The following is a 10544-nucleotide window of genomic DNA, read 5'->3' as shown; positions in this document are numbered from 1 at the left end:
GGTCCTTTCTCATTGAGTCGTGCTGTAATCATGACATCCCATTCACGACTTATAACCTATTAGTCCAGCCCGACCTATTAACCCCTGTGGCTGAATTCGTGCTATCGTGTCGTAGAATCCTTTAAGATTTGATTCGTATATAGACGTCGTATATAGACGAGGTTGAAATACATTGCAAGGGTACTTATACCAGCAGGTAACTTCAGACCGTGGTGCACCAGACCCATAAGGGAGATAAGCGCCACTACAACTTTTAACCATATTAATAATAATAATAATTAGAGTATTTGGTTGTATTAAGAGTACTTATACCAGGAGGTAATTTCAGACCGTGGTGCACCAGACTAGAGCCCGACCGATTATCGGCTCGCCGATAATATCGAGTCGATATTACGCTTGGAGAGAAATATCGGTATCGGCCATTGAAGTTAAAAATATATCGGCCATTTTCGTGACGTCACAACATGGTGGCAGGGAGTCAGAGAAGTCGATAGAAGACGTGAGGACGGTAAATTATAAAAATAAATGGCTAAGCTGCATATAGTGCATACTGCATACCGGGCAGTAGGCGTGCCTATCTGAAAAATATTATAGATAACTAACCACCGTTATGCCCCACTGACTTCGTGGGAATCCCCCTGGAGTAATCGATCACCAAAGACAGAGAGCAGCTGTTGTCTGCAGAAGATTTCAATCAGTAAGAGAAATGGGAACTTCAATCATGCTGGACTGACCCTCGTGATGATAGAGAAAAGCATGGCGTCGAAACATTTCTCTGAAGATAGTGCTATTGGTTCGGTACCAACAGAGCTAATTATACCAGTAATGTATGAAGTCGTCTGACTGAGGCCTGCGGGGCCACCATGATAGGAAATATGCGAGCATAGAGGGCAAGAAAATCAAGCAAACGTGGAGTAAAGCCAATAATTGATACGAAAATTTTTGATTCCGTGATGACATTGGCCAACTCTGACAAAAGAGCGTAAAAGGCCCAAAGGGGATGGGTGGAGCAGTTGCAGATGTGGACAATATGAGTTGTTTTGCACACTCTCTTCAGCTATTTGTTAATGATGTGCTGAAGGCTCCAGGTGCACTGCCAGAAGATTATCAATATTAATATCAATATTTGGTGAAACCATTGAAGGAAAGATCCCCTGCAAGGGAGCGGTGGAACCGAAATGAAGAAAGATTTCCAATTCTTGCTGTGCCACTAACTATGGTACCAAGTGAAAGACTGCTCTCTATGTTTAGTACTAAACACATCATTTATGGAAGACCACAGAAGTTCACTCCTTGGAGAGAAAGGGCCGAGAAATTGTGCTTCGTGAACTGTAATCTGCAACTGCTGGATTGGTGCTTTTGATATATTTTTATAGCCCCTAGATCCCTAGTTCTCAACCTTTTTGTCTTCGCGGACCCCTTTTGGACCGTCACGGACCCCGCGGACCCCCTCAAGTTTTAGTTCAAATTTAGCCCAATTCTCTTGCCACCGGCATCTGTCATTTGCATATATCAACTATAGGCTTGTGATAAACAGCCACATAATGACCGTTCCTGACAATAAAATCATACTATATGTACAAATTGGCTGGAATATTATTATTCCGAAGTGTATTCTGCAGCTGCATTTCTTAAATTATGTGGCCGTGTCTTGAAAATTCACGCATTTGGATGTGATATGAACAAGTGCCGAAAATCCATTTCCAAAATGGTAAAGGTGGAGGCGAATGTAACATTGCCACCTGACTCTTCCGACGACACCTTCGTGTGTCATCGAAACATATTATTTGACACCCAAATTGAGAAATAGATTTCAATAAAGTTATCACGTCCAGACTAGTCGCTTCTGTCTGCAGCTCATTTTCAAGATATTCTGGAATATATAGTGGTTATATGTGTAAAATACCTGAGTTAATCACACACGATTCAGCAACTGCTGGAGAGACTTTATCGAGTGTCCTACCGCCGAAGCGGCTGGATACAAAAAAGTAAGTGAAACCACGACGCAATTATTATACAACTGATATAAGGAGCAGTATTGTAGAGCAGGACTGCCACATATGTAGGCTATAACATAGGAGAAAATGGATAACATGATGTGGATTTAACCCCTTTTTAGGAAAAAATAATTTTCACCAAACCTAAACAAAACATCTCTAAACTACAATATGCTTGTATAAGTAGGCCTATGCTATTGGTAATAAAAGTTGGTTTGCATGGTCGGATTATTCATATCATATAGTGTCATTCTATTGATGTGACTCCTGAAGCCTTAGTAGTTTTGAAGCGAAATTGTCCCGTCATTTCCCTAATTTTAAAAAAGTTACAAATTGGTAATAAGTCATTTTGCAAATTTAGAGGTCTCGCGGACCCCCGGTTAAGAACCACTAGCGTGGATATTTCATTTCAGACGACCATTCTGTTTATGTAAGTCCTGAAGGTGTAGCAGTTACGAAGCCAATCTGCCTCATGAACTTAGTAGCTTAAAAAATTAAGTAATCAATCATGTTGCAAACTTAGAGGCTTCGCGGACCCCCTGAAAATGCTTCACGGACCCCCAGGGGTCCACGGACCCCCGGTTGAGAACCACTGCCCTAGATCATTTATTTCATGTTCAAGCATATCAATGGCTGTAAAGTTGTTGAAATAAATGCTCTGAGGTGTTACATATGGGCCTTGAGCTAGATTTCATATCTTTTGAATATCGGCTGAATATATCGGGGTTATCGGTGGAGGTACTGGATATCGGTCTTATCGGTATCGGCTCAGAAATCCAATATCGGTCGGGCTCTACACCAGACCCATAAGGGAGATAAGCGCCACTAATTAATTACTTTAAATTAACCTAACTTCTGAACTGACGCATCACTGCTGTGGATGCCTTCGAAACGATCTGGATATATCGCACCTGGACGTACCCGCCGTGGGACCAAGCGGATGACCCCAGAGGACTCGTCAGCTCCGACCACACAGGAACACCAAAGAGAAGTTATTTCTCAACATGGCGCCTGTGCAACACCGAACTGTGGCTCACAAAACAGCTCTGCTGCAAAAGAAAAAAGAAGAGACACAGATGGAGTAAAGAAGAGTATAAAGAAATAATGAGATGTTACTTCTTAGCCAAATTTGAAAACTCGGCAGGAGTAACCGAAGGAACTTTTCAAAAATGGAAAGAGAGAACTAACAACTCTCCAACCATGACTGCCAATACCCTGGCAACAATGAGACGTTGTGTAATAAAAAATAAAAAATTATCTGAACAAGAACTCGCAGAAATCGAGGGAGAAATGTGTAACAAAAACATAGAAAACTCTGAGGCACTGGAACTGCAATTCGGCCAAGATGACCTGAACCCACAGCAATCACTTGATGTCCCGAACATCGCAGAAGTAGAATTACAAAATACCACCGGGCACCCGAATGAATCAACAACACCTAACGATGGCGACATAGACACGGAATTAGAATTGGAGATCAAAAATCAAATCATCGACCGAATGAAATCCACGTTGAATGTAAATGACAGAGTGCAGTTACCTGACCTACAAATTACAAAGAAACTGAAAACTGATATTGCAGTAGCGAACAAAATTTTGACAGAAACCATACTACCTGCAACTCTAAATGACAAACAAGGAGAAAGATCACAATGTCCCTTGACAACATTCAAAAACCTCATTTACAGCACTGCGGCAGTTATCTCAGAAAGGCACTGCATAATACCAAGAACTGTCAACAAAAAAAGGGGAAGCCATACGCCAGCTTGGCAACGCAGAATTGAAAACAAAATCGCAAAACTAAGGTGTGACGTTGCGATACTCTCAGAACTAAAAAAAGGAAATGTTTCCCGCAAAGTAAAAAATAAAGTAAAAAGAATAGAACTGGAGCACCAAACCAAACTGCAGTCAACAGAAAAAGTGAAGTGACAATGTTGCAAGAAGAATTAAAAATGAGAATATGCGCCAAAGCACAACGATTGAAACGATATAAAAAACGAGAAACACAATATCGCCAAAATTTGTTATTTGCTCGCAAACCTGGACAATTTTTTCGAATGATGAAACAAAAGTCAAATCAAAAAATTACCAGCAGCAAAATACCAGCCACTGCGGATGTGGAATCATTTTGGAAGAAAATATGGGAAACCAAAAAATTGCACAACTCAAATGCAAATTGGATACAAGACCTCCACACTGACCATCTACAAACACCAGAACAGCAATGGTCAGAAATCACAAAACAAGAAATCAAGGAGGCCCTAAAAAGTTCACTGAACTGGAAAGCAGCTGGTCCTGACCAGATCAAAAACTTTTGGCTAAAAAAACTAACTGCAACACATAGTTACCTAGCGGTGACCTACAATGAGCTTTTATCCTCAACCAGCTCGCACGAGATCCCAGCCTGGTTCACACAAGGGATCACCTATCTTATTCCAAAAAATGAAAACACCAGGGACCCCAAGAACTACAGGCCAATAACATGCCTGACAACCATGTACAAAACACTGACCAAAATCCTGGCAAAACGAAGCTACAAACACCTAGAAAATCTTCTACCGCCTGAGCAGAAAGGTTGCAAGGAAGGCGCCCTTGGCTGTAAGGACCACCTGCTCCTTGACAAAACCGTTCTTGAAAACTGCAAGAGCAGACACACTAACCTCAGCATGGCATGGATAGACTACAAAAAAGCTTTCGATTCAGTCCCTCACACGTGGATACTGAAAACAATGCGTATGTACAAAATGAATCCGATCATCATCAGATTTATTGAAAATTCAATGAAAAATTGGCATACAAAACTGTTGATCAAACATGACCAAGGTGAAACAGAAACCTGTACAATTCAGATATGCAATGGTATCTTCCAAGGCGACTCATTCTCACCACTTCTATTCTGCCTCAGCTTAGCTCCACTCAGTGAGTTGCTGAGAAAAAATGAAACCGGATACGTGATGAAAAAAGCAGCAAATTCTGAAGGTCAAAAGATTCATCACCTTTTGTTCATGGATGATCTGAAACTGTATGCGAAATCCGATACGGACCTGAATAACCAAATGAAAATTGTTCATGAGTTTTCGGAAGATATAAAAATGAAATTTGGCTTGGATAAATGCTCAAAACTTACCATACGACGTGGAAGAGCCACCAGCACTGGCGACATGAACTTCAAAATGGACGAAACCATAACAGAATTGAATGCTGAAGATCACTATAAATATCTAGGGATCTGTGAAAGCGACAACATTAAACATGCTGCAATGAAATCAAGTCTAAAAAAAGAATACATTAGCAGGCTCAAATCAATTCTCAAAACTGAACTCAATTCCAAAAACAAAATCAATGCCATAAACAGTCTTGCAGTGCCTGTCTTGAGATATAGCTTTGATGTGGTGAACTGGCGCAAAGATGAAATTGAAAAATTGGACACAAAGACGAGAAAACTGATGACAATGCACCACATGCATCACCCAAAATCTGATACACAAAGACTGTACATCCCCAGAAAAAAAGGTGGTCGAGGACTACAAGAAATTGAACAAACTTTCAAAACAGAAATCATTGGCTTGTCGCAGTACATCAACAACAGCGATAACATTTACTGCAAACTCATTGCACAGGAAGACAAACAGCGCAAAACAAAATCTCTGAGCTATCGTCACGACAAGTACATCAGAGAAGTCAACATAGAAACAGCTAACCCAGGGGTGGGCAAACTACGGCCCGCGGGCCGCATGCGGCCCGCAACACCGTTCTGTGCGGCCCGCGAGAGTCTAAAGAAACTTTTAAAAAATATTGACAAAATGCGTACTAAAATCGAATTAATGCAGGGACTTGATTAACTTTTTCTTAGTATATTACACCATGATAATTCCAAGACAGTGGTTCTCAAACTGATTGGCGCGCCCCCCTTGAAAGCATATGATTGGGCGAAGTTGAGCTCGACTAAAAAAAATTTCGCGATTTACACCAAATTCATAGTTATTATTGCTGTGTATTTTGTCTGAATTACATGTTTATAAATCTCTCATCCACAGTCGTTACCTCCCATGCCATCAAACTACCCATTAGGTTTGCTAGCATCCTAGTTGCGTTTTGTGATATGACGATGAGGGGGCGCGAAGTCTTCCACCATCATGAGGGGGGGGGGCGTCTTAAAAAGTTTGAGAACCACTCATCTAAGGTGAATACTTAATATCGCAGCGGAATAGCTTCACCGAGATTGACATACTTTGGATTACGAGTGGGATTTCAGATTGGCCACTCAATTTTTAATTATTTCAGTGATGTGCTTATAAAAAACGATTCGGGCGTGTCTTAGGTAGATTCGTTGTGTGTATGAGTAGAATTGGGGTATTTATATTGTATCTACACATAGTAGAAGCGTGTTTGAAGCTAACATGGTATATATAATCAAATATGGCATATATATAATCAAATATCAATATTGCGTTTTAGTTTATAATCATAATTTTATATAGTGCGGCCCGCGAACGGATTCACATGTTGAATGCGGCCCGCGAGCTCAAAAGTTTGCCCACCCCTGAGCTAACCTGTACACTGCTGAAAACACTGTTGCCAAACCCACAACAATAGCAAAAGCAGCACAAGTTCGATACAAAAATGCAACGCTCAAAATGAGAGAAACGATATGGGAGTCAACTTCTTGTGCTGTCCATGAAGAGGCATTGACTTCACAGCCCCATGTAGACGAGCTTTCATGGACCTGGCTATCCAGCTCTGGTCTGAAACCGGCAAGCGAAGGATTCATTTTCGCAGCACAAGACCAATCGCTTTCTACAAAATACTATCGCAAAAGAATTCTGAAGCAAAACACGGACGGCAAATGCAGAATGTGCCACAACCAAAATGAAACTGTGGCACATCTCATGTCCGGCTGTGGTGCACTTGCAGCTACCGAATACACATGGAGACACAATAGGATTGGTCACTACATTCATCTTGAATTATGCAAACATTTTAACATCACCACTTCGACAAAAATTTGGTACGATTACAGCCCAGCACCAGTGACAGAAAACGACCAGGTAAAAATTCTGTGGGATGTACCAGTTATAACTGACCGCGAAATCAGAAGCAACCGCCCGGATATGATCATCAAACTAAAAAAGAAAAGAGAATGCTTGTTCATTGAACTGGCTGTCCCAGCTGATCACAATATACAACAAAAAGAATCAGAAAAGCAGTCCAAATACGCAGACCTCAAATGGAATGTGAGAAAATGTGGCGATGCAAAATAAACATTGTACCGATAGTCATTGGCGCTACAGGGGTCGTAAGCAAAAAACTCATGAGACATATCCGACAGATTCCGGGTAACGTTCGATTCGACATGATCTAGAAGATCACGTTATTGGGCACTGTGCATATTCTTCGGAAGGCGTTGAATGCACCACTGGACTAAAATTATACTAGTGAATAACAGTATCATTTCTGTAATTTCGATTCTTCATTTTCAGTCATCTCTACCTCTGCTCTGTAACCCTTGCCAATTCTTAATCTACTGCAATTCTGTAATCTGACTTAGACTCCATGTATTGCATAGGAATAACAATTTTACTGCATTACTGAAATTTAAAAAAATTTACTCCAATCTCGCCATTTTCCTTTGGGTGCAGGTTGCTCCCCGGATTATGTGTGTATTGACCAGTTTCTTACTGTGAATAAAGAATATAATAATAATCTGCTCAACCAACTATGACTGAAACATGAAAAAATATACTGCATACACACCGACGAAATGATTATATATCAAATAATCACAATATTTCAATGTCAGCTATAGGTCTTCGTAGAATAAAAGTTTGGTTTGTTTAGCGATACTATCCCACTGAGGCAGAGTAGGATAGATCACTGCATCCTTTCATTTATCATGCAATTCATTCCATTCACGAAAACACTCCGCGTTATTTAATGTTCGGTTTAAGTTTAAACATATTGTTGTTTTTGTTGTTCTTATTGTTCAAAGTATGCTATTCTCCTGAGCCCAATATCAGTAGGCCTATTCTTCACTAGCTGATACGGCTTCAGTGGTGGTAATATCATTCCATGGATGTAGGATTTGCTGATATCAATGGGCACATTGCCTTGACGTGCAATGGCCCACCACTGTCCAGACCGAAACGCTTAGAACACGATTTCGGGCTCCCCAAAAGACCAAGCTTTACGAGGAGATAGTTTTCCAGCAAGCCCCGTCACTAGCTAACCCCAATATCGATTCTTTAGTCCACGGGGTGGCTAATCTGTGGCAGTAGAAGGAATATTATGTAGCCGTCAACACTTAATTCGATTAGGATGTGTTGGCGGCCTTAAATTTGCAAAATGAATTTACGAATTGACTCCCTAGTTTTTGATTGCTGTGAGGTTTGAATTATTCTTGATATTTTCTTCGCACTACGCGCAGTTCAATTCCTGTGACCCGCGACCCATTTGAGTTAGCGACCCCCGCACTACGCTACCTCGCTACACTGCAACCATTAGTGTGCGCACAACTTCAGTATTGCCAGCCACCAACTGATGCTGTTGAACGTTCTTTCTGCATTCTTGGCAAGCTACTTAATAAGGACAGACACATTCTACCCGAGAATGTAGGAAAGTATCTTTCGTTGTACTTCAACAAATTTCAATGTAATAATGTGTTATGTAACTACTGGAATTCTGCATAGGTCCTGATTTCGCTAAAATAATTTGTTTTTTCATCTAATAATTTGTCAGTTTTTCAGTCACTAACTTTTTTCATGCCAAACTATACTTCGTAAGAACAGACAGCTCAAGCCAGAAATGAAGATAAGTAGTACAATTCTAAGATTACGCCTAATTTATATACACGAGGGAAGGATTTTGTCAAAATTACGTTTTTAAGATAAAAAATGTCAACATTTTTATTTTTTAGGACAAAATCGTCCACTTTTTAGTTGGAAAATCGTCCTATTGATCACCATTACGAAAAAAGCTGTGGGATCGATACCGACGGGGTAAAAATGTGCACACTGCACACGCAGTTTAGAGTTTGCAGCGGAATGGATAAAAAGTTAGTTATCAACATCGGCGAAGACGTCAATACTAAACCGTTATATGCAAGTGACATAGGTGCAGTGTTGGGATCAAGTCACTACCTTCGAGTCATCTCTAGTCATTCCGCATTTTGACTCGAGTCAAGTCAAGTCAATCGATTTTCAAAGGTGACTCGAGTCAAGTCAAGTCAAGTCAAGTCACAAGTCAAGTCACGATTCAAGTCGAATTGAATTTTCGAAATATGAGTGATGATGCAAAGACATTACATTTTGCTACCTGGGTTAAGGCACATTGATGGCCATTTATCTTGAATCAAATAACGATTATAAAGTTGAATATACGCGCAAAAAGGTGTTGTATCGCTCACGCACACGTAGAACTGCTAAAAAGATCCGTTAGTAACTGTATAGCTACATGCTACAGTCTGTTATTGTCAGCCAATATTATTGGTTCTTCTATATATTACTATATAATTTTGATCCTCTCTCCGCCCACGTGATCAGAGTTAGCGGTAGAGCTGGTGAACGATGATGACTTCGAAAATGCAGGAAGCGTAATAGTACAATGTACATCGTTAAGTCATATTCATGTCACACCGATGAGATTATTTATCATCCTGATGCCGGTGAGCACTGCGCGCCACTGAGCTATAGAAACACCGCACATCCGGTGGTTTCCAACCTTTTATGGTAGCGACTCCATTCCAATTTGAAAATGTTCCGTGGCCCAGTTCAAAATCCGAGGTTGAGAATTACTATATTTGAATAAAGCATCTAAACCAGTGGTTCTCAACCTTTTTTTACCTCGGGGACCGGTAAAACTTCAAAACAAATCTGGCGGACCGGCGAACCTCCAAAAACTAAAATTAGCCCTAAATTCAATTCCGACAACTTGAATGTAATAATGGATACTCCATTTAATGATGCTTTTTTGATACTAGATAGTTATACGTGGTTCTATTGAAGTCTGCCAGGCAAAGTTCGCTGAGCGACGATGAAGACATCGTGCCATGTAACGGGTTAAGCAGCCGCGGCAGCTGCATGGTCTTCAAAATTTCAATAAATTGCAGCTACATTACGGTGGCGTTCTGAAGGAAATGGCTGCGGCCAAAATTTTTTGTTCGTTTTTACCTTCAATTTGAGACCACATCATTTTTAGAGCGCAGTGCCCCTTTAACCCGCAATCACACAACATCAAAAGCAAAATACACTACTTGTAGGTAGTCAGCAAATGATGCTTATTTAACCAATCAATGAAGTTGATATCGTTGTCTGATGTGAAAAATCTGGCAGGCGTACGGGTTCAATCTTGATTTAATATGTTTATTGTGTCATAGAAACCAAATCCGTGCGATTGGGGTGTTGGCAACTGCAATATCAGTTGTTAATGGGGTAATATCGGTTGAACAGAAACCCGTTTTACACTCTGCTCAACATCAACGTAGCAATATTCGGATGTTTAATGCATTGTCCGGCCTGGCCTAGACCGTTAAGGCATAAGCTTATATTCCCT

At 40.6% G+C, this 10544-nt stretch overlaps 1 protein-coding gene and 1 long non-coding RNA gene across 2 annotated transcripts in view; both read left to right on the top strand.

The window, feature by feature from the left end:
- The first annotated feature begins 283 nt into the window (after positions 1-283).
- The window catches only part of LOC145446543 (signal recognition particle subunit SRP54-like), an 87447-nt gene continuing 77186 nt past the window's right edge, over positions 284-10544 (top strand). Inside the window, exon 1 of the mRNA XM_080324876.1 lies at positions 284-293. The gene's annotated coding sequence lies outside the window, so the exon portion shown is untranslated. The remainder of the gene's footprint in view (positions 294-10544) is intronic.
- Positions 285-10544, top strand: part of LOC145446572 (uncharacterized) — a 203627-nt gene continuing 193367 nt past the window's right edge. Inside the window, exon 1 of the long non-coding RNA XR_013917308.1 lies at positions 285-302. This is a non-coding gene — a long non-coding RNA (uncharacterized LOC145446572). The remainder of the gene's footprint in view (positions 303-10544) is intronic.

Source organism: Botryllus schlosseri, chromosome 9 (genome assembly GCF_051294905.1).
Source record: "Botryllus schlosseri isolate E-star chromosome 9, Bs_hap1, whole genome shotgun sequence".
In the NCBI taxonomy this organism is placed as follows: Eukaryota; Metazoa; Chordata; class Ascidiacea; order Stolidobranchia; family Styelidae; genus Botryllus; species Botryllus schlosseri.
The sequence above is the reverse complement of the archived record's forward strand: the minus strand, read 5'-3'. Positions and strand labels throughout refer to the sequence as shown.